The sequence below is a fragment of the Petaurus breviceps genome, unplaced genomic scaffold, assembly GCF_028583685.1.
Source record: "Petaurus breviceps papuanus isolate PSGF00001 unplaced genomic scaffold, PetGlider_PUasm1.0 90881, whole genome shotgun sequence".
Classification (NCBI taxonomy): domain Eukaryota; kingdom Metazoa; phylum Chordata; class Mammalia; order Diprotodontia; family Petauridae; genus Petaurus; species Petaurus breviceps.
Genome location: NW_027187369.1, coordinates 19716864 through 19742911, shown reverse-complemented (window position 1 = coordinate 19742911; position 26048 = coordinate 19716864). Strand labels below are relative to the sequence as shown.

At 41.4% G+C, this 26048-nt stretch overlaps 1 long non-coding RNA gene across 1 annotated transcript in view; it reads right to left on the bottom strand.

Annotated features, from left to right (window-relative positions):
- The window catches only part of LOC138150631 (uncharacterized), a 169512-nt gene extending 156620 nt beyond the window's left edge, over positions 1-12892 (bottom strand). Inside the window, exon 1 of the long non-coding RNA XR_011165602.1 lies at positions 12881-12892. This is a non-coding gene — a long non-coding RNA (uncharacterized lncRNA). The remainder of the gene's footprint in view (positions 1-12880) is intronic.
- Between the last annotated feature and the right edge of the window lie 13156 nt (positions 12893-26048).

The following is a 26048-nucleotide window of genomic DNA, read 5'->3' as shown; positions in this document are numbered from 1 at the left end:
GAAGGAAGGAAGGAAGGAAGGAAGGAAGGAAGGAAGGAAGGAAGGAAGGAAGGAAGGAAGGGGATAGGAAGGGAGGCAAGAAAGAAGGGAGGAGGAAAAAGGAAGGAAGAAGCCAGAAATGAAGGAGTGTATTCCGGGCAAAGGGAAAACCAGTTAAAATGCCTGGAAAGAGATGGAGCACATTGCTCAAAGAACAGAGAGACCATTGTCATTGGATTGAAGAGTATGTGGTAAGGAGTAAGGTGTAAGAAGACTAGAAAGATGGGGAAGGGGCAGTTATGAAAGGCTGTGAATGCCAAATGGATGTTTTTGCATTTGACCCTCAAGGGAAAAAAAATCACTAGATTCTTATGAGTAGGAGGCTGACAAGGTCAGACCTGCATTTTAAGAGGCTCACTTTGGTGGGTGGGTTGAATCTTAAATGGCAAGGGTCTAAAATTGAGATTACAATACAAGGAGTTAAATTTGACCTCCTAGGTGTCACTGAGACTTAGTGGTCTGAGACTCAAGATCTGCATATCCAATTCAAGAAGCATTTAAATGTCTACCTGTGGGGGCGCTACTCTGCTAGGAGTAAGGGGGGAAAAGGCTCTAAAGACAAGCAGTCCTTGCCCTCAGGGAGCTTACATTCCATTTGGGTTGATACAATGTAGACAGATGAGTAAATGTGAGTTTACCTGAAGAAGGGAAAGGATATTTCATTGAAAAGAAACTGGATGGGTAAAAGAGGGGCCTGGTGGGGTAGCATAGCATATTATTCTCTCATGTGAGAGAATCCAGGAACCAGAAGGAGAAGCAGGTTGGAGAATATATAAGTAAAGATAAAGGCACAGACTCAATCCTCTTATCACAGGATACCACAGAATAAATGGAAATAAAGGGGAAAGTGATAAGGAGTTTGGGAAACAGATCCCAAACCGGGCAGAGAATTATGTTGTAACAGTGCTGAGAGATTTCAGTTATCCAGATATCTTCCAAAGCTTTCTCTGCACTGAAAGCAGAATGACTAATAATTTCTTGACTTGTCTTAATATTAATTATATCCTTCCAAAGGTGGAGGAAAAAATATTAGTGAATTCTATTCTTGATCCAATTCTAACCAACAAAGAGAGATGGCTGCTAGAATAGAAATGATGGTAGTGACAACTCTGTCTTCAAACATGTGATACAGAGAGGTGGTAAGCCTGCCATGTCACTTAGAGAGAGAAGATTTCGAAGAGCAGAGATAAAAGATAGGAGCAAAAATGCTATCATCAGCCCAGCAGGGATGCAGAGCTTGCAAGAATGAAATTCTGGGAAAAGTTGTTATCTGTAGAGACGGATGTGGATGCACAGGGAGCCCATCAGCCAGCTTAGATTTTCTTTAGCAAAGACGTGTAAAGGAGATGAAGGCAAGTCAGGTGAAAGGGTAAATAGAAAAGCACAGGAAAGGATTGTGAGAGTGGGGTATATAGGGGCAAGAGAAGGAAATGAAAGGCTCTAGCAACAGGTCCTGATAAAACCACAAAGTTTGATCCCAAACCAGCCATATCAAAATAACCTCCTTTCCTTTTTGACAGGCTACTAACCCAGGTAATTGGGGAAATACTGCAGATATTGTAAGTTACTTAGACTTTAGCAAATCTTTTGACAAAATCTCTAATACTCTTCTTTTGGAAAGCACAGAAGGAAATGTGGAATAGACAAAAGTTCAGTGAGGTAGATTTGGAAATTCTTGAATTGCTGGACCCACATATTAACAAACAGTTTTGCTTTTAGCTCAGGATGAGATCACCAGGGAAGTACCTCAGGGATCTGTCCTTGGTCTTGTGTTTTTTTTTTTTTATCATTTTGAGTGGTAGTATGGATAATGGTAATAGATCGCAGGCTTGCCAGATTTTCAGATGACAGAAAAAACATGGAGGACAACTCGGGATTCCCAAAGATATTGGCAGGCAAGAACACTGGGTTAAATCTAAGAGGGAATTTCATAGGAATAGTCTTATTACTGTATTCAAAAATCTCTGACTAAATGTCAGTTTTCTGAAAAAAATCCTGACAGGTTTTTGAGGACTGCAAAATGAATGTATCAACAGTGTGATATGACAACAACAATTTGTTTTTGTTTTCACATCACCTAATTTCCACTGTATCTCTCTTTTTGCCAAGACATATACCTTGTTAATAAAGAATTTAAAAGACGTGGAAAAAGGGTAGCAAAATTAGCCACCATATTGGAAAAAAAAATATCTATCAGATGCAGTGTCCCACACCCATGGGCTTCCAACTCTACAAGAAAAATGAGAGAGGTACTTTCCCATATCCCTTTGTGATAGCTAGAAAAGGCTAGTGAAAAATTAGGCCTCATGACCATGACTACAGAGGAGCTAATCCCACTGTACCTTGCCCAGCACAGTCAGACACAGTCTAGGGTATTGTATTCAGTTCTGGGGCTGCATTTTGGGAAGGGTGCTGCTATGGTGGTGAAGAGCCAGAGGAGAGCCCTCAGGATGGTGAAGCTCCTGAAGGGCATGCCATATGAAGATCACTTGAAGGAAGTCAAGAAGAGAAGACTGGATGAAGGATGAAGAAGGATGCTGGTGGCAGAAGGAATGTGCTCATTCTGCTTGGCCCCATGGGGCAGAAGGAGGGGCAACTTTAGGCTCCAGATAATATAAAATGTCCTAACAATGTGAGCTGCTCCCAAAGGGAATGGCTACCTTAGGAGGGAGTGAGCTTCCCCTCACCCAAGGTCTTCAAATAGAGACTTGAGAACTACACATTAGGCATAATATAGAGGGAATGATTAAGGCATAAGCTGAAATACATGGAAGGTGAGGTCCCTTGAAGAGATGAATTTGAGTCCTCAGCTCCAGCATTTGCTGGCTAAGTGGCCCTGGCAAGATATTTCACTTCCCTAGGTCTCCATTCTCTCATCTGTAAAATGGGGTTAAAGAATATTTGAGCTACTGGTGCTCAGAGAAGAACTATTTGTAAAGCATGAGCCCAATGCCTAAGGCTATACTTGGATTGTAAGATGGAATTCAATTTAATTAAAAAATTTGGAGGGGGCAGAGTCAAGATGGCAGAGTAGAAGCAGGACCTCCCTGCTGCTCTGGCTTCCACCTTCCCCAATCCATGTAAAAAGGGGACTCTAAACAAACTTTGGAGCTGCAGAACCCACAAAATGACACAGAGAAGCTAAGCCTGGCAGGCAGGCAGGAATCGGCCAGCACAGTGCTCTGGGATCTGAGCCCAGCTCCACCTCAAGGCTTTAGCCCTAGGGCAGACCTGACCAGCCACCAGCCAGAGGGACTCCAGATCAGCAGCAGCTATGGCCGTCTCCAGAATTATCAACACATAGATGCGAAGGACAAAGTGAGAGGTCAGTGCAGTATGGACTTTGGGACTAGTAGTTGGGAGTGCCTCAGCTTTTGCACCCAGGGCAAGAAGCCACTGAGGAGCTCTGCTGTGCAGCTGCCCCCACGTGGCAGCTTCAGCTCCTGGCCTGCAGAGTGTAGGGGGACCATGTGACCAGTCTGAGGGGTAATCACTCTTACTTTAACCTGCTTGGATCTGGATTGCAGTCTAGAGTGGAGGTTCTGGGGTGTGTGTCCAGCTTGCCAGAGCGTATGGAGGCTTCAGCAAGGGCACCCAATTAATACCTCCAGCAGCTGAGAAAACCCCAGAGTTTGGGATGGAAGCTCCCCTGTCTGGTGGCAGAGTCCTACTGTGGCAAAAAGCCCAGGGGTCAAGTGGCTGAGGGGTAACATGACCAGACAAAGGAAACAAAGCAGACAGAAGAATCCAACATTATTGAATCCTATTTTAAGGACAAAAAGGAGCAAAGCATGGAACAGGAGGAAGACATTGAAGTCAGAACTCCTGCACCAAAAGCTTCAAAAGAAAATACAAGCTGGTTACAGGCCATAGAGGACCTTAAGAAGCAAATAAGAGAAGTGGAGGAAAAATTGGGAAGAGAAATGAGAACAATGCAAGAAAATTATGAAATGAGAGTCAACAGCCTGACTGAGGAAAATAACACTTTAAAAAAACAGACTAACTCAAATGGCAAAAGAGGCTCAAAAAGGCAATGGGGAGAAGAATGCCTTAAAAAGTTGAATTTGCCAGATGGAAAAAGAATCTCAAAAACTCACTGAGGAGAATCATTGCTTCAGAATTAGATTGGAGCAAATGGAAGATAATGACGTTATGAGAAATCAAGATGCTGTTAAACAGATCCAAACAAATGAAAGAATAGAAGGCAATGTGAAATATCTCATGGGAAAAACCACTGACCTGGAAAATAGATCCAGGAGAGATAATTTAAAAATTATTGGTCTACCTGAAAGCCATGATCAAAGAAAGAACCTAGAAATCATCCTCCAAGAAATTCTCAAGGAAAACTGCCCTGATGTTTTAGAACCAGAAGGCAAAATAGAGGTTGAAAGAATCCACTGATCACCTCTTGAAAAAGATCCCAAAAAGAAAACTTCTAGGAATATTATAGCCATGTTCTGGAATTCCCAGATCAAGGAGAGAATATTATGAGCAGCCAGGAAGAAACAATTTGAATATTGTGGAAACACAATAAGGATAACCCAGGAACTGGCAGCTTCTACACTGAGGGATCAAAGGGCCTGGAATATGATATTCCAGAGGGCAAAGGAGCTGGGATTAAAACCAAGAATCACCTACCCGGCAAAACTGAGAATCATCATTCAGGGGAAAATATGGTCATTCAGTGAAATAGAGGACTTTCAAGCATTCTTGATGAAAACACCAGAGTTGAATAGAAAATTTGACATTCAGATACAAGAAGCAAGAGAAGCTTGAGAAGGTAAACAGGGAAAAGAAATCATAAGCCACTTATCAGAGTTGAACTATTTACATTCCTCCGTGGAAAAACGATAATTGTAACAGATGAAACTTTTCTCAGTAGGAAAATAGTTGAAGGGAATGGAAATATATATGTCCATATCGGAGGGCATATGGGCATATGAATACATATGTGAATGTGTGTATATATGCTTACAGGCATACATAGATAGAGGGCACAGGACAAATTGAATAGAAAGGGATGATACTTAAAAGGTGAAATTAAGAGGTGAGAGAGGAATATAATGAGAGGAGATGGAGAGAGACAGAATGGGATAAACTAACTCATATAGAAGAGGCAAGGGAAAATGGTTACAATGGAGGGGAAGAATAGGAAGGCAAAAGGGGATGGACCAAACTTATTCTCACTGAATTTGGCTCAGGGAGGGAATGAAATACACACTTAATAGGGTATCTCACCCTACAAGAGAGTAGGAGGGAAGGGGATGAGAGGGGGGATGATGGAAGGGTGGGCAGGCTGGTGGGGAGGGAAGTTGGAAGCACCCACTTTTGAAAAGGGATGGGATCAAAGTAGGGAATAGAACAAGTGGGGGTGGGATAGGAGGGAGGGAAATATAGTCAGTCTTTTACAATATATCTACTATGTTAATGTTTTGCATTAGCCACACATGTACAACCTATACTGAACTGCTTATCTTCCAAGTAAGGGTGGGTGACAAGGGAGGAAGGGAATGAATCTAGAATTCAAAGTCTTAAAATTGAATGTTTAGGGGTGGCCAGGTAGCACAGCGAGTAAGAGCACGGGCTCCAGTGTTGAGAAGACCTGGAGATCGAATCCCGGGCTCAGACACTTCGCACCCACCCAGAAACACCTGGCCGTGTAACTTTGAGCAAGTTACTTAACCCCAATTGCTTAGGGGCAGCCAGGTGGCTCAGTGAGTAAGAGCACCGGCTCCAGTGTCAGGATGACCTGGATCAAATCCGGGCTCAGATACTCAGCACCACACCCAGAAATAACTGGCTGTGTAACCTTGAGCAAGTTACTTAACCCTGATTGCTTAAAAAAAAATTGAATGTTTAAAATTATATATATACTATTATTAATACTATTTTACATGTAATTGGGAAATAAGATATACAGGCACTGGGACATGGAGATCCACTGGAAAAGTTGAAGGGGGTATGGGAGAAGATATGGGAGAGAGCAGATTGGAGGAGGGGATATCCTGTGGGACCGCTATTTTGGGGCGGTGGATAGGGGAAAAACGGGGAGAAAATTTGCAACTCAAAATATGGCGGAAATGAATGATGTAAAATCAGAGTTAATAAAGCATTTGAAAAAAAAAGAAAAAAGAGAAAACCAAATTTGGAGTTAGGAACCAAGCTCCTGACTGTATTTGATCCCTAATGCTGCTCTCACAGGGTGATAACTTCCAATGCAGTATGAAAAGGACCCCTTTGATGATGTTCCTACTTCACTGTTGCCAATGAGCAATGAGTACATGGTGCTGTGCCAGTCCCCCTTCACGGAGTGCAGCTCCCTAGTCCTACCCCTTGATCCCAGGCCCAAGCAGATATCCTTCAGGAGCTGCCCTCAATCTGAAAAGGAATATGGTAGAAGACTCAGTATTTCCTTAGTGGGTATCTGATCTCCACAAATGGTTGTATGTGATGTTGCCCCCCAAAGAATGTAATCTCCTTGAAGGCAGGGACTGTCTGGTTTCTTGTTACTGCTTGTGCAGTGCCCAGCACAGGGCCTGGCAAGATGTAGGGGCTTCAGCAATGCCTTCGGACCTCATGACTATCACTTAGTAACAGCAAATGCATAGATTTCAATCCTCACAGAATCTGGAATTTCCTCAGCATCTAGGCTCCCTCCAGTGCCCATTTGTCAGTGACTTCACACCACCTGCTGGCCAACCTTCTGGCAATGAGCCCCTCCCCACCAGCTAAGCTGTTCTTTGGCCACCAGCTACCCAGGCCATTCCCAGGCCTCTCCTCAAAGCTTTCCCTGCCTGGGAGGACCTGCCTGCGTCTGTTCTCTGCTGCAAGACTGGACTTTTGTGTGACCAGCCACCCCCATGCCAAGAGATACCATTAGAGCAAAAGTCATATGTTAGGATGCAGCTACACCCGATGCCCCGCACTTGATTTTCACACTGAGACAGATTGGGAATGAATGTTTTCTCTGCAGAAGATCCAAAGGCATTCTCCAATTTCCCTTTCATCATTGTCTGCTTGGTTAATTTCTTGCAATTGCAGGAACTCAAAGTCTTTATAGGTCTCCCCTGGCCCCAGCTCTTTCCTAATTTACTCTTTACTGACAGGGAACCATCTGTCATAGTAAGTTGTTTTCTCACCATGGGTATCAATGGACAGTCCTCCAGGCCAACCCCCTGAAGGTCCTCATGAGCTTCAGTCACCTGTGAACCTGGATTTCAGAGCTGGCACCATTCTTTTGTTCTTGGTGGAGGTGGGGTGGGGGCATCCAAAGGGTGACCAGACCCTTTGATTTCATCTGTGTAAGGAATGCTGAGGGAGGAAGTTCCTCTACCATTTCATATTAACACTTGATTTGCAACTTAGGGATTTGTAGAGAGTCCCCTGGGTCACTGAGAGCTTCAGTGACTTGCCCAGAGTCACATGGTGCTGTTATTCTTAAGAAAATGCAATTTCTTCACATGTGGAAGGATGTTGTTACCCAAACTTTGAAGATGTCTCACATTTACAAATTTATATTTTCAGTCTAATTTTAGTTACTCCAAAGGTCTCTGAGAGGTCTACATTGTACTCTGAAGAAATAAAATTGGAGGGACGTTATCCATTTCTAGTCAAGAGAGGAAGAATGGCCATTGGGTCTGTTGGGTATCAAGAAAGGAGTATTGACTTGAGAGCTAAAAGGTCTAGGTATGAGGTACTGTAACTTCTTCACTTACTAGCTGTGTGTCCTTAGGCAAATCTCTTAACCTGGTTGAGCCTCTGCATCCTCACCTATAAAAACAAGGGTAGTAAACTATAATAATACTCATATTACTTACCTCAGCAGATTGTTGGATGGACCAGACAAGATGACATAAATACAGAAGATACTTTGAAAACCAGAGAGTACCAAATAAATATGAGGGGTTTTTTATTATTATTACAAGAGGCAGTATGGTAGAGTGGACAGGGGCTTAGTCCTGACTTTGATGTGCACTGGCCTGCACACTGGACTGTGGGCAGCCACTTAGACCTGCAATGCTCCCAGACAACTTTGTAAGACTATAAGGTACATACAGAGGACTTGTTTATCTGCAGTGGTGTAGGGAAGTTCCACACCAGAAATTCACGCCCCCCCACCTGTGCAACATCTCTCAAATACACCCCTTTTTGTCTTCTGACACCACCCCCACTCTAACTGCTGATGGGGCTGCCCGCCCCAAGTCTCTCCCCACTCCAGTTCATTGTCCATTCAGCCACTAAAATGATTTTCCCAAAGCACAGGTCTGATCATATCACCACCACTCCCAATAAACTACAGTGGCTCCTTATTGCTTCCAGGATCAAATATGAAATGCTCTGTTTGTCCCTCAAAGTCTTTCATAACCCGCCCCTTCCTACCTTTCTAGTATTTTCATACTTTATTTCCCAACACATACTCTTTGATCCAGTGACACTGGCCTCCTGGCAGTCCCACAAACAAGCCCCACCCTTCTCTCTTCCCTGGACATTTTCTCTGCCTGTCCCCTATGCCTGGGATACTATCCCTCCTCCATTCCAGCTACTCACACCCTGGCTTCTTTTATGTCCCAACTAAAATTCCACCTTCTCCAGGAAGCGTTACCAACCCTTCTTAATTCCAGTGCCTTCCCTCTGTTCATTATTTCCTATCTATCCTGAACATAGCTTGATATATACATATATATGTATATATACATACACATACACACAAACATATTTATTCATATGTTGTCTCCCCCATTAGATTGTGAGCTCCTTGAAGGCAGGGACTGGCTTTTTGCCTCTTTTTGTTATCCCAACACTTAGCACAAAGCCTTGAATATAGCAGGTACTTAATAAATATTTATTGATAATTGATTGAAATCACAGGCCCAAAGTGACAAAAACAAAAAAAGCAATCCCAGATAAGGAAATTTACTGTATTTCAGAGTCTACACCAGAAAAGTTAAAATGGGTTGAAGAGATTCTATCTTTTCAGCTGATTGTTGCTTCCTGTCTCTGGTCTGTGAAATACTTTTTATGAAGGGCTAGGATGGCCACAGGGTCATGTTGATGAATGACATGCTTTACAAAAATAGCAAAGTACAACCCACCTGCCATTTTCTCCCCAGGATTCTAGGTTCCCCACTCCGTAGGAAACTTTTCCAATGACTCACTTTCCTGAGTCAGTTGGTGACGTTGATCTCTTGAGTTTGAGTTACAGAAGCCCTATCCTTCTGCCCCACTCAGGGCAAGGGAAACAAATTTGTTCCCTTTTCAGTCTACTGGGGTTCTTGCCATAATGATATGCCACATTGATCAGCTCAGAGAATATTTATGACCTACTTCATTTTAATAGGGCTATTAATACTCGTGATGTTCCAACAAACAGCATTAATCGTTTTAGTGTTGACATATTGACAAATGATTGGATACATGGAAAAGAATAATATAATCAAAGAGAACCAAATTACATCTTTCAGCTGCTCATGGGAGAATAGAATGTGCACATAATTTACATTTGCAAAGAGAATTAACGCCCATGTTGTAGTGGAGGTATTCAGCATAAAACAATCCAGTCACAAATTAGGGGGCAGCACCAGCAAGAAAGCAATACATTCTAGTTGGGGCTGTGATGTCAAGACAAAGCTAAAGGTGTGGAAGGGAAATAGGTGAGTCCTAAGCTCCACTAAGTGTAATGCTTTGGTCTGGGTTTGGTCATATCCTTAACATAGTGGAGAAATCCTCTAGCACAGAAGAAGCAAGGAAGTCATTGAAGGAGGTATTCAGAGTTGGAAGGGATCTTAGTGGTCATATGTTCCAATCCTTACATTTTATAGGTGAGATAATGAAGGTCCCGAAAAGAGAAGGAATTTGGCCAAGGTCGCAAAAGTGAAGAAGTAACATAAACAGGTTTGTACCCTGATTTTTGACCTCCAAATCCAATGCTCTCTAGCTTTTTCCATTACACTGCTCACCCTCTAAAGAACCACTGAACATCAGAGCTGGAAAGGGTCTCAAATCACCTAGTCCAATCTCATCTTGAAAAATAAAATGAGGAAACTGAAGTGTAAGGAAGGGGAATGTTTTGTCCAAGGCTACATAGTCTGAAAGGGGTAGAATCGGGATTCAAATGTAGGTCATATGACACTTGTCAAAGGAAGGAAGGTAGGGAGGAAGGAGGGAAAGAAGGAAGGAAGGAAGGAAGGAAGGATGGATGGATGGATGGAAAAAAACCAAGCATTTATTAAATGTTTACTATGTGCTTACTATGTGTTTACTATGAACCAGGAATTGCACTAAGAGTTTTAGCAATATTCTTTCATTTGATCCTCACAACCCTGGGAGGTAAGCGCCATTATCAGCCTCGTTGATAGAGGTTAAATGATAGGCCCAGGATCATACAGCAGTCAGTGTCTGAGGCCAGATTTGAACACGTCTTCCTGACTCCAGGTTCAGTGCTCTAATTGCAGCGATTCTCAGGTACTTTCCACTAACTTGAACTGCTACTGTTCAACAAAAAAAATTTTTTTCTGTTGCTTTAAAAGAAAAAGAAGCATTGACCCCAAACTGAATGCTGAGCAGGATGCACGGTATAAATAGAAGACACGATTATATGGCTTAAGAAGCAAATTAACATTTTACAATGTAATGAGAGACCAGAATGAGAGAAAAATTCTATCAGATACATAGATAGGGAAGAATGAAATCTGAGACTTCATAAGTGTGGAGGAACTCCCAGGGCCAGAGGACTCCTTCCCCTAATACATTCTCATCTGTGAGAAGAGGGTAGAACTTGGAGCTCTGTCATTTACCTAACTTTATGACCTCAGAAAAGTTCTTTCCTTCTCTTTAAAAATGGAGGGGATAGACTAGATGATTTCTAAAGACCTCTCTCTAGCTCTAAGTTTATGAGTCAGTGAACTTAGTAGATTACACCCAAAGCACTCTGAGGAGTGTAGGTTTTCAACGACTAGTTTCAGGTCATTGCTAGCAAGATTGGACTAGGTTTGGAATACAGGTGTTCCTGCCTTCCAGCCCATCATTCTATTTATTCCCTGTGCCATAACTGCCTCTCTCTTCCTGCTTCTGTCTTTCTCCCTCTTCCTCATCTTCTCTCCCTTAAGCCCCCATCTCTTTCACACCACACCCATAAACACACACACACACACACACCACACATAATGTATTACTATAAAATAACGGAATAAGCTATTTTTTTTACAGACTACAACTTGTTCATTCAAATTATTGTTGTCCCTTTCAAAAGAGACTCCCTGGGAGGCTTCTATGCACTGATTCTAATGAGAAACTATTTCTGGGCTCTGGATGGACATTGCTTTCCGAGCTCTGAAGCACAATATCTCATTAGTAACCTTCTTTTTGACCCCATGGACTCTCCATCCAGCCTGCTCACCTATTTTCTATATCCAACCTGGCCTCAGGTGACCTTGCCTGCCTCCAGATATCAAAGGCTTCCCCAAGGGAGGATGATTTTCCACCAGCCAGGAGATCCAAAAAGAGAAGCAGCAGGCTCTAAGCCCAGTCCCCAAAGGACAGTCCTTCCCAAACTGTTTTGCACGGGAGCAGCCCACCCCTCACCCCATCCCCAGAATAACTGATTATATATATTCCAGCTGAATTTCTTTAGAGGTCTGCCTGCTATATTCAGAACCTCACCTGTAATTCTGAGATTTTCAGGCTTTGAACATACTCCTGTTTGTTTTCTGTTTTCAAAGCAGAGCTCCTCTCATTCAAGGCTCAATACAATGGGCAGAGACCATAGCCTTAACAACAATAAGAAGTCAAGTTGTTACTAATGGTACATATTTTGACACCTACCCTGTTACAGTGGAATCCCCACAGTATTTGCCCTGTTTCCTCATCTGCACACAGTCTTGGGAACTGTTTCTCCATCAGAAGAATTTCTCAGTACAGTTAAGTCAGTAGGAAAAACAGGAAGCAATTTTTTCCTAGGATTATGCTATTCTAGCTGTACACATACCCACTTCAAAGTTTTCTTGTACACATCAATGGATCTGTATTCATATTGAGATGGGTTAAGAGATGCTTAGAGGGTTCTTACAGCCTTGGAGGAGTTCAAATAGCATGACCTAGCTGAGCTCCATCTCAGGGTATAGAAAGACAAGGTGGATGGGATTTCTGAACCAGTATAAGAGATTGGTGACGGGAAAAAGATGAAATAATGTACTGGGTCATCATTAAAAAAAACAACCCAGGGGCGGCCAGGTAGCACAGCAAGTAAGAGCCCGGCTCCAGTGTTGAGAAGACCTGGAGATCGAATCCCGGGCTCAGACACTCAGCACCACACCCAGAAATAACTGGCCGTGTAACCTTGAGCAAGTTACTTAACCCCAATTGCTTAAAAAAAAAAAACAACCCAAAAAACCAGGGTCCACAGACCACAGGTAGGCAAAAAATATTAAATATGTTATTAGAGAACTGATTAGCGAACAACTAGACAAGGAAGGAGTGACCCCCAAGAGCCAGTGTGACTTCATCAAGAACAGAATGCTGCAGAAATAGTTCAACTAGAGGTTTGCAAAGCACAGAAAAGGGTTCCCACATTATCACCTGTATGATTTAGTGGATTTTGAAGGGAACAAGTGGCCAGAACCTGATAGTTGTCCTGTGCTCATAAAGCTAGAACAGGCCTCCAAAGACATCTGGAGCAATGATGCAAAACTCAAGTAGAAACTGCCTATGGGTCACATATTGACTTAGAAAACACACATGAACATGATCTATGTTCTGTTGTATTTTTATTTTATTTTCTTAAGTATTTCCCAATTCCATTTTAATCTAGTTCAGTCCACTTGGGATTGTTGTCAGCTAATGGAACAGTGTTGATACCTCTGATTTAAAATGACCCACTCCTTTCAGGGATAAGTAGACTGGAGTCCAGGGAGTTTCAGTAACTTGACCAAAGTAGGAAGTGATTTGGTATCAGCCTGGAAGAAGAATGTCACAGGGATCTGGGCTTGGCCTATACTGTTTTACAATTTTTATTACTGATTAGGCTAAAATAAGCATTTTGGGCTTCTGGAGCTCTAGGCCCAGAGATCATGGGGGGGAGTCAAGCTGCTGATCAGAGGGGGATTGCAGGGATCTCTTTGCTGGTGTTGAGACAGGATTCTCTTGTTTTGCCTTTGCTTTCATTTGGGTCGCAGTCCTGGGTGGCGGTCCTGTGGTGAGGAGGAGCTTTGGCCTGGTGGCGCTTGTGGCAGCAACAGAGAGGGAATCCTCCTCACAGTTCCAGGGCAGAAAAGAGTGCTTGTCATTACTCACAGACCAGAACACAGACAAGGAGAGGAGTAAACACTTCTCCTTTGATATCACCTTGGAAGAACTGAAAATTTACAGGTCCCTAGAAGTATCTCTGAAAACAGCTGCACCTGAAGCTTGGGACAGTACCCCCCCCCCCCCCCCCAACACTGGAAGCAGAGCCCTACCTTGACGAAGAGTAATTGACTAGGAAAATGAGCAAACAGCAGAAAAAAATCAGACTGTGGAATCTTACTTTGGTGATAAGTAAGATCAAAACAAACAACCAGGAGACAACAAAATCAATGTTCCTATATCCAAAGTCTCCAAGAAAAATATGAATTGGTCACAAGTCATGGAATAGCTCGAAAAGGATTGAAAGCAAAATATGAATTTTGTCAGTCATTCAATCAATAAGCATTTATTAGGACCTCCTATATGCCAGATACCCTGCTAGGTGCTAGAGCTAAAAGCACAAAGGGTCAGCTGTCATGTTAGTTGACAAATCTATGACTCAAAAGGATTTGACCAGACCAGAATGCTGGGCCAAATTCTAGCAAAATGAAAGTGAATGGGAGGTAAATATCAATTCTGAGACATGGGTTCCAAAAAAAAATCAACTTCATAAGTTCAAGACTGGGGACATGTGGTAATGGGAATGTAAATTTGAAGATCTTCCCTGCCCCTAGGCTAAAGTGCACCTGGAGCCTGGGGTGGGAGGCTTGTTTTTCAGTAGATACTTCTTGATTGGCTAGTGAGTCAATAAGGTTGTTACATTCTCTGAGCCAGAAGAAGGCTATATAAGCCCTGATGTGAGGCTTTGTTTTGGGGCTCACTTTGAGAAATGTTCTGTGATTTGATCAGATGAAACTCTGGAAAGCCGTTGTCCAGAGCCCCCCGGCTTTGAAACCCAGATGTTGTTTGGTATGGATGTAATGGTTGTTCAGTTTGGAAATTTGTCTACTTGATTTGTTTCTGTCTTGATAATTCTGTCTGTATATTTTGAAGTTCAGGGTGCTGACCTTTTTCCCCTGAACTAGGTGAATGATACATATCTGACTGATTAACATAAGCTTGTTAACCCATTTTGAGTTGCTTTCCTTTATCAAAGCAGATCCAAGAACCTATGTTGGTAGCAAACCCTGAGGACCCTTGGGGTGCTTGCTGCTACACATGTCTAGGTAGCAATTTTTCTGAAAAAGATCTAGGAGTTTTAGGAAACAAGATGGATATAGTGCAACAGTGAGAAGCATCAGCCAAATAGGCTAATGCTCCCTTAGTTGTTGTTCAGTCGTGTTTGCCTCTTTGTTACCACATTTGGGGTTTTCTTGACAGAGATACTGGAGGGCTTTGCCATTTCCTTCTCCAGCTCGTGTTACAAATGAGAAACTGAGACAAACAGGGTGAAGTGACTTGCCCAGGGCCACACAGCTAGGAAGTGTCTGAGGCCAGATTGGACCTCAGGAAGAGGAGTCTTCCTGACTCCAGGCCCAGTGCTCCAACCCACAGCAGCGCCACCCAGCTATTCATAAATGCTCCCTCAGACTGTTTAAGAGAGACACGCACTCTGGACTAGAAAAGAGATTGTCTACTGTTCTTTGCCCTGGTCAGACCATTCCTACAGTATTGTGTTCAGTTATAGGTACCATAGTAAACAGGACAGAGTCCAAAGGAAGATACCCAGGATGGCAAAGTTTCTTGAGACCATGTCATAGTCATATAAGAATTAAGTAAAGGAATTTGGTCTGTATGGCCTGTAGAAGAAAAGATTTAGGATGGACATGAAAGTGATCTTCGAGTATCTGAAGGGCTTGCAGGCCCAAAGGAGATTAGGCCTGTTCTCTTTAGTTGCAGGGGATACAAGCAGGATCAAAGGATGGGAGCCAAACAAGCTTGAGAGAAGGAGAACTTTCCAAGCAATGTGAGCTCTCCCCAAATGGAATGGGCTGCCTTGCAAGCTAGTGAGGTCCTTCTCATGAGAGGGTTTAAAGGAAAGGCTGGATGACCTAAGGATGTTATGGAGTGAATTCTTAAAGACATAAACTGAAGTCACTAGAAACATCAACAGATGTTCACCTCCACTTCTAGAGACCTTATGCTAGGGCCTTTCATGTTATGGAGACAACTCAGCATGTCCAGTCTTTGCTTTTGTCTGCTACATATTTAGTCAAATAGCTAGTTTCAGTTCTCTGTCAACATGTTAAATAACTAGTCTATAGTAATCTTTCTTAGCTAGGTGACACTACAGTACAGAGAGTGCTGGGCCTGCAGTTAGGAACACCTGTGACTCTGGGCAAGTTACTTGACTTCTGTCTGCCTCAGTTTCCTCAACTGTAAAATGGGGATAGTAAAAGCATCTACCTTCCAGAATTGTTGTGAGGATCTAGATAATAGTTGTAAGGAGTTTAGCATAGAACCTGGCCCACAGTAGGCACTTAATAAATGCTTGTTGCCTTCCCCTTTCCACTTTTCAACTGGCTGTTGTTTAGTCCCTGAGTCAACATATTGGAAAAAAGAAGATGCGGAGCCAATGTTTCTGTTTTGGCCTTCTACTTTTTCCTGGTCAAAGAATTTAGCCTCATTATTTGGCACATTAGCTGGGCAATTAAATCTCAATCTGACAAGTGAATGTGGAATTTCTTGACATGATTTTCACCTAACAATGTGATGGCAGGATTACATCTCTTAAGCAGGAGGTAAGTTGGACTGGGACCGTGAAATTTCTTGGGCCTAGTTATATTTTAGATTCAGAGCATTTGAGCTCAAGCTTAGACTATCAGAGCTAGAGAGGACCTAGGTAGGCATCATGCTTCAGTGGCAACAGCTTGACATTTACAGTCAGAGGCTTTGGCTAGGAATCGTATCTCTTGCTTTCTACTTGTGTGATTTCAGGTAAGTGTCTGGGCCTCCTTCTCATTATAAAATGAAGGATTAAATTAGAATGTTAGTAAAGACTCTCCCTTCTAGCTTAAAATAGATGATACTGTGAACCCTAAGGATAATCTTACCTCAGACTCACTTGGTCTCTCTAAGCCTCAGTTTCCTCACTTGTAAAGTGAGGATCATAGTGCTCATATCCCCTGCAGGGATGTGGTGAGGCCCCAGTGAGGTAATGTATAGGAAGTGCTTGGCAAACTTTCAAGGACTACTGTTATTATTATACAAAGGCAGAGCTGGATAGGGCATGAGAGAGATCAGCCATCTCCTTTTACATTCTCCATTTATGGATGAGGAAACAGACTTAGTCGGACTAGAGTCCTGTTCTCTTGACTCACAGCCCAGTCTTCTTCCTGCTGCACCACAGGAACTTGCAGCCCAAAGCAGACAAACTTTGGATCTGCTTCCCTGCCATGTTTGCTTGCCCGGAAGTGGCCTACGGGGAGCACAATTATAAGCTGGTCTGTTCCATGTGCACAGAACCTGCCTGCAGCCTAAAGATGAAAGATTCCAAAAGAGCACATAGATTGTTAGGGACCAAAAGAGAGATAGGTGCCAGGTAGTGGGAGCTCTGCCTGACCAGTAATGTGTGAGGCTTTCTATGGGGTGGCAGAGGCCTCACTGAAACTCAGAGCTCTAATACAACTGAGTTCATGTATTGTCCATGTTCTTAGAAGGCCATGGAAGATAGCCAGGTTCTTCTGTTGGGATGCAGTATGAGACCTGGCTTGACTGTGATTTAAGCCTGGTTCTGAACAAATAACCCCTTATTAGCAATGGTTGGAAGTTGCAAAATAATGAAAATTAATCCAAAAAAAGGGCATTTCCTTTTAGGATTCTGTTTAAGAAAATCAGCCCAGGGCACATTTACAGAGCACTATTGAGAGCACCAAGTGGGGGATGGGCTGCATTTCCAAAATGCACTTTGGGGAAATATCCCATTTTTAGGGATTAGGAGTAGAAAGTCAGTCCAGGGGCATTAAGCTCACTGTGTCCAAACAGAGCACTCTGCTGAAGGTGGAACCAGGAAAAGTTCTGCATGAGTATTTGCATTCTCAGAAAAACACGCTAATGGAAATTTTGTGACACCCCTACTAGGCTGTTTTTACTAATATGCTTTTGCCTAAGTGCCCTATTTCAAAACAAAAACTGACCCCCACCACACACACACAGATGCCCATGTGCACAACAAGACTTGTAGTTGTACATTTTGTTGTTTTTAGAGGCTTCCACCCAAATGTCTGGAATAACACTAGGTCTGGATGTCACTCAGAACCAACAGTAAAGGTATTATTTTTCATAAGGATTTATTATAGTAGGGAAGGCAGACAGCTATTAGGGAAAGTCATCGTTAGAGTAGAGCAAGCCCCATCCCCAAAGTTTTCAAAATGTGTGGGTAAAGGATCCAAAGCCAGTCACCTTGCAAAAATGTCTTCTTAGACATGTTTTCCATATGTGCACTTTTTTGGCCCAGAGAAATAGAGGAACTACTGGCTTGAGAGCCAAAGGACCTGGGCTGGAATCTGGGCTTCGCTATTTTCTACCTCTCTGACTTTAGGTAAGTCCCTATCTCTTTCTGGGTCTCAGTTTCCTTCTCTGCAAAATGAAGGAATCAGATTTAATCAGGGGTCCTTAACCTGGTGTCTGAGATTTTTAAAAAATAGTTTGGCAATTGTATTTCAATGTAATTGGTTTCCTTTGTAATTCTATATATTTTATGCTAAGCCTTTTAAAACAGTTTTGAAAAGGGACTTAACTTTTCCCTTGGCTTCCCCAGACTGTTGCCAAAGAAATCCATCATTCAAATAGAGGTTAACAACCTTGACCTCAGTGAGATCTCGGGTCCTTTCTGGATCTAAATCCTATGGGACCTTTGCTTCCTATTGTCAGGCTTTTAAGTCCTATCACAGACAGGCTATAGGAAGATATTCTCAAGGATGTGACTTTCCTTGGTCCTATGGCATTGGTTCATCATAGATCCACATTGGCCACCAGGATGCAGCCACACAGTACACCCCTAGAAATACCCAAGGAACATGTATTCCAAGTCGCCCTCCCAGAACATGAGAAACACCTGCAAGGCCCACTGACAGACCCAAGGAAAATTCCCAGGATCACCTGACAGAAAGAACAGGAAGAGAAACAATGGATGGATTTCTCATTGTAGGGTTGGTCTTTAACCAAAGTTATTTTGCAAAGACTATCATCAGCTCTCATAATCTATGTTCCCAAATAAGGCCTCAGACCCAAGAACTCTAAAAGGAATGAGCTGTGAGACTGAGCCAACACACTGAAGGATACTTTCTCAAACTTTAGTTACATGGAGGCAGTCTCATATTGGAGCAGCTATTTTGCATTTCCAGGATTAATAGCCTTTATATTTGCATCGATTAATAAGGAGTTGTTCGTGGCTCACATGCATTATGGGTCTTATTACCATGCTCCTTGGTTTGGAGTTTAAATGTGGCATCTTAGCAGATGGCACATTAAGTAGCACAGTGGGAAGAAAGCCAGCCTACTCCACTGCCCCCTCCTTCCCACAGGGGCCTAAATGTCTGCATGGTGCTTTGAGGAAAAGCAGTGAACCTTAGGCTATGCAATGACAATAGTCAATTACAGATGCTTCCCCATGGACCAAGTCATATAGGCTATGCTTTGGCTGCTTGGAATGATTGTGGATGGTTTTAGAATGACTGATAACAGCAGACGTGCACATCAGCACAGCCCACTGGCATAAAGAGTGGCTTACCACAGTGATAGAAAGTGAGAATTTCTAGGACCCACATTGAGGGCCACCCACTGGGGCCTAGAGAAAGAAACTGCATTCAAAGACACAGGATATGTTAGGAAGTAGGATCTAATCATCTAGTCTAGGAGGCCTGAACCTGGCATCCCTGTATTTCTATTGTAAAATGTTTTCATAACTGTATTTCAATATAACTGGGTTCCTTTGTAATCCAAGGTATTTTATTTTATGCATTTAAATGCATGGTTCTGAGATGTATCTCACAGGCTTCACCAGACTGCCCATGGGCTCCTGGGCACCACAAAGTTTCAGAAGTCACGGTCTAGTTCAACTCATATCTGATCAATCTCTTTGATAATGTCCCTGAAAAGTACTTGAAGACCTCTCAAGAAGTAACTGATTCTATATTTGGATAACTCTAATTCTTATAAGCATCTTGGTGGTGTTGCAGTGGGCATGGAGTAAGGATATGTTCAGATCCAGCCACTCAGCTGGGTGACCCTGGGCAAGTCCCTTCACCCTCTTTGTCTCAGTTTCCTTATCTATAAAATGATCTGGAGAAGAAAAGGGCAAACTACTACAGTATCTCTACCAATAAAACCCCAATTGCAGTCACAAAAAGGCAAACATGACTGAAATGAGTAAAAAACAACAATTACTATAAATTTTTTCCTTTTGCTGAGCTTAAATCTTCCCTTCTGAAACTTTCCATGATTATCCCAAGTTCTGTCCTTTGAGGTTGAGCAAAGTCTAATCCCTTTTCAATATGTTAGACTTTCAAATACTGAAAGACTACAAACATACCTTCGCTATGTCTTACATTTTCTAGGGTAAATATCCACAGTTATTTCAGCTGATCCTCATACAACAGATCTTCAAACATACCGATCCTCTCTAGTCCCCTCGCTGTTTTGTTTGTCTTCTTCCTGACACAATACAGGTTGTTAATGTTCTCTCAAAAAATCTAATTCAGCTCTGGGCTCCATACCAAGTGGTGTGACCAGGATAGAGGACGGTGAAAATGTCACTTTCCTTTGTTCTGGAAACTATGTCTCTCTGATCATATAAACTTTATTTGGCTGCAGTGTTACACTGTTAACTCATATAGATGCTTAAGGTCAGCTATCCACTATCCTCCAATCTCCCCCCAGGTCTTCTTAGCTGAACAGCTTTCTAGCCATGTTTCCTCACACCTTATTTGAAGAATTGGTATTTTTTGAACGTAATGGTAGGCCTTTTCTGTTTTTTTTTTCCTATTAAATTTCATCTTATTATGCTAGGTCCTTTGTTTCACCCTACAGGCATCTTTCTGGATGCCAAGTCTATAATCCAACATGTTCACTATCAATCCAGGCTTTGTGTCATCTATAAATATGATAAGCATAACAACTCTGCCAGCAACTATTCATTGATAAAATGCTGTTGAACAGAATGCAGTAAGTGACAGAACCCTGTATCACTCCTTTGGAAACTTTCCTCCAGGCTGACACAGATCCATTAATCACCAGTCTCCAAGATCAGTCATTCAACCAATTCTGCATCATTATCTGTGCTCTCACCCAGTCCATGCCTCTCCATATAGGTCTAGAAGTATGACTATGAGACTCCATCAAAATCTTGCTGAAATCTCCATATAGAGAAGCTATGTTATTCATCTGATCTGCCAACTTAATGAAAATAGGGATTGAAGTTAGGCTGACGTGGCATGTTTGAAGTGTGGCCATACTGACTTTTAGTGATAGTCATGGCTCCCATTTTAGGGTCCCCATTGTGATGCAGTAGAAAGAACACTACATTATAAACTCCATGAAGGTAAGCACTATAGTTTATTTACATGAATCTTGGTATCTCTCCTATTTTCTAGCACAATGATTTGCATACACTAAGAGTTCCTTGACTAGGAATAAGGAGACCCTGTCTCTTGCCTTGGTTTTGCCAATTAATCTGCTGGGTGGTGTTAGGTAAGACTTTCCCTCTGTAGGCCAGGCCTAGATGCAGTGACCTCTAAGGTCCATTCCTGCTCTGATATCCAACAGTTTTAATATGTTATAATCTGTACAATAAAGAGCAGAGAAATAATGGAGAGTTTCTGACGTTGTCATCCATCAGGATAAAAGGAGTATTTAGGGCAGCTTGTCACCCTCTCTTTAGTCATTGAGATATGGACTATTTCAAGGCAGAAAAATCAACCAAACATGGGGAGACCACTTGATTTTTAAAAGAGGATGGCCTGAAGAATGTGCCCTCTGCTGCTTTTGTGATCTGCCTTTCTAGGATGTGACTCTGCTTTGGCACACAATAGACTATTACAAATTAAAGAAAAAAATGACAGCAATTAAAATTGGCAAATGAGGGGTGGCACAGTGAGTAGAGCACTGGCCCTGGAGTTAGGAGGACCTGAGCTCAAATCTGACACAAAAACTAGCCGTGTGACCTTGGGCAAGTCACTTGACCCCAATTGCCCTCCAAAAAGCAAGATAGATAGATAGATAGATAGATAGATAGATAGATAGATAGATAGATAGATAGATAGATAAATGAAATAAAATTGGCAAATGAGAAGCTTTTCTGGTAGGTTTTGGCTACTGAGCCATAGACTTTATTCAGTAGGTTTTTTCTCCTTCAATTTTATTTGAAAGACAGACTAGGAGATTTTTCTCATAAGAAACATTATGAAAATATCCCACATGGGGGTCTCTCTGTTACTATCAATGCATCCTCCTTTGGTGCAAGTTTTCTTCCTTTGGGTTGCAAGATCTAATAGAAGAATCACTGGTCTAATTTTTTTTTAGTAGAGTAAAAACGGACTATGAAAATGAGTTTGAATTTATCTCCTATCTTGGATTATCCTAAATTTTAATTAGTTCAGCCTAATAGATAAACGGGAAGAGAACAAGTTACTGTATTTTAATACTAAGCCAGATCTTCAGGCCAAGAGACAAACACACATACACACATATATGTATGTATATATGTATGTGTATGAATATATACATACATACATATATGTGTATACACACACATACACAGAGCTGATGTGTCTTCTGGGTGAGGGTTACAAAGCCCTGAGCAGTACCATATTTGGAGATGGTATATCATAGATATTTATTGATCTGCGAGCATATGAGTGAATCAATTTCTTATGTCAGCTGCTTCACCCTAAATGGCAATTGTAAAGAAGGTACAAGGGAGCTCCCACTTGCAGTAATGACTTGGCAGGGCAATCATCCCTAGTTATCCCAGTAGACAAGCAGAGTTACTCCTCAGGATGACAGCTGGATGCACATCTTCCTTAGGCATAAACTTTCTCCTTGCTAAAATGGCAATCAGGTATCCCTGTTTAGTCCTATAGCTCTGCCATCTTAAAATTACTTGAATGGATTGAAAATTTCATAGCAATTCCCTTGCCTCAAAGAAGGGGAAAAATCCTATTTAGACTACACAGGTTTACATAGTCCTATAAAGAATGCAAAATAGATTTTTTAGGCAAAGTGTTTAATAATCAAATTTAATGCATCAAATATTAAAATAAATGCTTTGCTTCAGAAAATATGAATATGCATATTTGGGTATTCAAATGCCAGTGGGATAAGTATTTCTCTAGATGAAAGAGACAGAGAAAGGCTAAAGAGAGGGAGCTCGAGGACTGACTAAATAGACAGGTATGAAGAGAGACAAAGAGAGACATATCTGGCCTTGGAAATAACCATTCTCATGTGCCTTGGGGCAATTCCAATTGTGGTAACTCTTATTGATCATGAACAATGGCTGAAATGAGTCCATCAGCTGTGCTCTGAATCACACAATCCTGATCTCCAGATGTTTATCAAGTTTAGCAAATTTCACTATTGTTTTATTCTAATCAACCTTCCCAAAGTCCCTCTACCATTCTTCAGGTGAGCCATCTTCAACATCGCACCAAATCAGTTTCATTTTATCAGACTGTGTTTCAGCAGAAATCTTGCCTTTTGGAATGCTTGTATCTTGACCAACATGTTCATAGGAATAAAAGCTCAGTGTAATCCCAGATAGCAATCTGAGGGTAATAAAGACATTAAGTAATAACCTGACCCTAAGTGATTCCAATACAACTTGTTTATCAGAAAGCTTAGAGGCCAACCCTTTTCTGGTTACCCATCAACCTCTCAGACATAAGGAAATTTATGGGGCTACCACCATTTTTCCTACATGAGGTCACTGTCATGTATCTTTTCTAATTCATTCGTGTCCCTCATTTGGTGTCACATTGGTTTTATTAAAGCAAACACTGGTTTAATAGGAAGAAAAGAATTGAGTCATAAATGATTAGTATTTCTTTGTTTTTAATGCAGGGGTTCCTGAGCTGTTTTGTGTAAGATCTTTGATCACGGTTAAACACACACTTTGGGGATGGGTTAATTTTTTTTTCTTTGTAGCATTATCCCATATTATTTCAATTTTCAATACCTGCAGTACATTTTCTCTTTCTTCTTTGCCTTAATTTCTTCTACTTTGCCTTCCATGGACAAAACCCTTGCCTTTTTAGAGAACTCCTTCAAAATCTCTGTCTACTCTACCCCAAGGAGCTGAGGCCTAAAACCTCCTTTATCCAGAGATTCTTAACTTGGGATCTATGAAATTCCTATTTAAAATATATATATATATATATATATATATATATATATATATATATATATAGAGAGAGAGAGAGAGAGAGAGAGAGAGGTATAGATATAGATAGATAGACATACATAGGTAATTTGCTTCAATATAATTGGTTTCCTTTATGATCCTATGTATTTTTTGTCATGCATGTAAAACATAATGCTGAGAGGGGGTCCAGAAGTCTCACTAGTCTTGACTGTCAAAGGACCCTGGGATAGAAGAAAAAGGAAGAAGCCCTACTTTGTCCCCTTATATGCTGTATTTCCACAAGATAGGAGCTCTTCCCAACAGAATTGGTGCAGCCTAATGGAGTCTCCCTCACAAGACAGTGACTGTTTATTGGGCATATTCAGACTGGCTTCTTGTGGAGGTATGAGCTGTAGTGGGCAGGCTTTGAGGTTCCCCAAGACCCCATAAAAGAGAATGGCCACACAAGTTCATGGCTACAGCTTTTAGCTTACATAATATCTGTTGTAACAAACGGTAGTCTTATGATACATATACACACCCCTACATATATACACACACACAGGTGATATATGCATCTGCACACACATATGTGTATGTTATATACACATACACACATATGTATATATCATACATACATGTGAACACATTGAAGACTGCAAGCTTTGTAGGATCCTGGAAACAAACAACTCCTTGCAAACCCCTCTGGCCTTCATCTCCTCTTCGCTTTAGCCACCCTAGTAAGATGGTCATACCCTAGACCTCAAAATGATTCCCAAGTGCTCTATTTCTTTTCTCTGACTGCACCTTCCAAACCTGACCTTCCCCTCTCTCACTTTTTTTTCTCCCTGAAACACTGTCACTCTTGCTATGGCCTTCATTCTCTCTAGTTCCATTCTCTCAGCTCAGTAATTGACTTCTGAATTACATAGAATCACAGAATCTCAGGGTTTTATACACAATTTAGTACAACTCATGCCTGAACAAAAATAATCTCTATAACATTTCTTCCTTTTTTTGATCCCTTTAGAGTCAAAGCCTAGTGGTAAGATCATTGTTCCAAAGTGGATGTACAGTTTAATGACTTTTTATGTACAACTCCAAATTGCTTTCCAGAATATCTTGACCATTTCAAAGCTCAACCAACTGTTTAGAGTCATTTCTGAATCTTCCTTCTCTGTTATCCTTCACATCTAATTGGCATCTAAGTATAATTGATTGTACCTCAGAAGTCTATGTCTGTTTCTTCCATTACATTCTCCTACAAAACCTACCACTGTCCAAATAATCTTCTTAATGCATTTTGCAACATCACTTCTCAAAACATCAAAAACCCTTATTGTCTTCTAATTGCCTACCAAATAAAGTATGAATTCCGGATCTTGGCATTAAAGGCCATCCACCCCAGGGTTTCAATTTACTTTTCAAGCCTTATCTCAAACTATTCCCCTTCACATATTACACGTACTAAACTGGGCTATTCTTTGACCTATGGGCTCTCTTGTCCCCATGTCTTTTCTTCTACCATCTCCCATTCCTTGAACGGACACCTACATACCATACGGAATAGTAGTTAGATCTATTCTTTTTTTTCATCCAGGAAACAGAACTAAGACAAGTAGATGGAAGTTACAGGGAAAGAATTTTCAACACAATATAAGGAAGCTCTGAAATATTTGATGAGGGTCAAAAAAAACTCCACACAAACAGGTTCCCACTGTGCTCAGTGTTCCTAAATAATGTTTTCAAGTATCTCAGGAGCTCAATTCCAATATGTCTCTGCAGGTTCAGAATGAAAAATATAGACTTTATAAGGTCACATCCCATCAGGGAAATTATGTTTGGGGGTACTTTAGGATTCATAGGAAATGCAGTAATATTACCCAATCAGTCCTGGCTTTCATACTTTAAATGACTCATATATAAACTGAAATAATTAAGGCAACTCTTAAAATTGCCACAAGCTACCTTAGAAGTGGTTTTCTTAACTGAACTGACATGGTCTTGACTGGAAGCTAGAACAAATAGTAGATTCCTATTAAGCTATTATTCTTCTCCTATCCTGTTACCTTTCTCCAAGATCTTATAGAACAAAAATACATATTATATATATATATATATGTATATATATTTATAGCAACATTAACCATTTCTCCCCATCTGTGCTACCACTAGACTAAAAGTTACTGGAGGGTAACAACCATATGGTCTTCATCTTTGTACTCCCTACAGTGCCTAATCTCGGGCCTCGCAAACAATGTAGTATTTCTGGAATAAATGAATGACCAATATAGACTCTATGCAGCAAATTATCATCAGTCAGAGTAGGCCATGGGAAATGGTATACTTGAATTTTGCATACAATCTCATTTTGTCATTCAAAAGAAAGAAAGATAGATTTCCAGTTTGTAATGTATAATGTAGACATCAATATTTTTTCTGCAGACTTGGG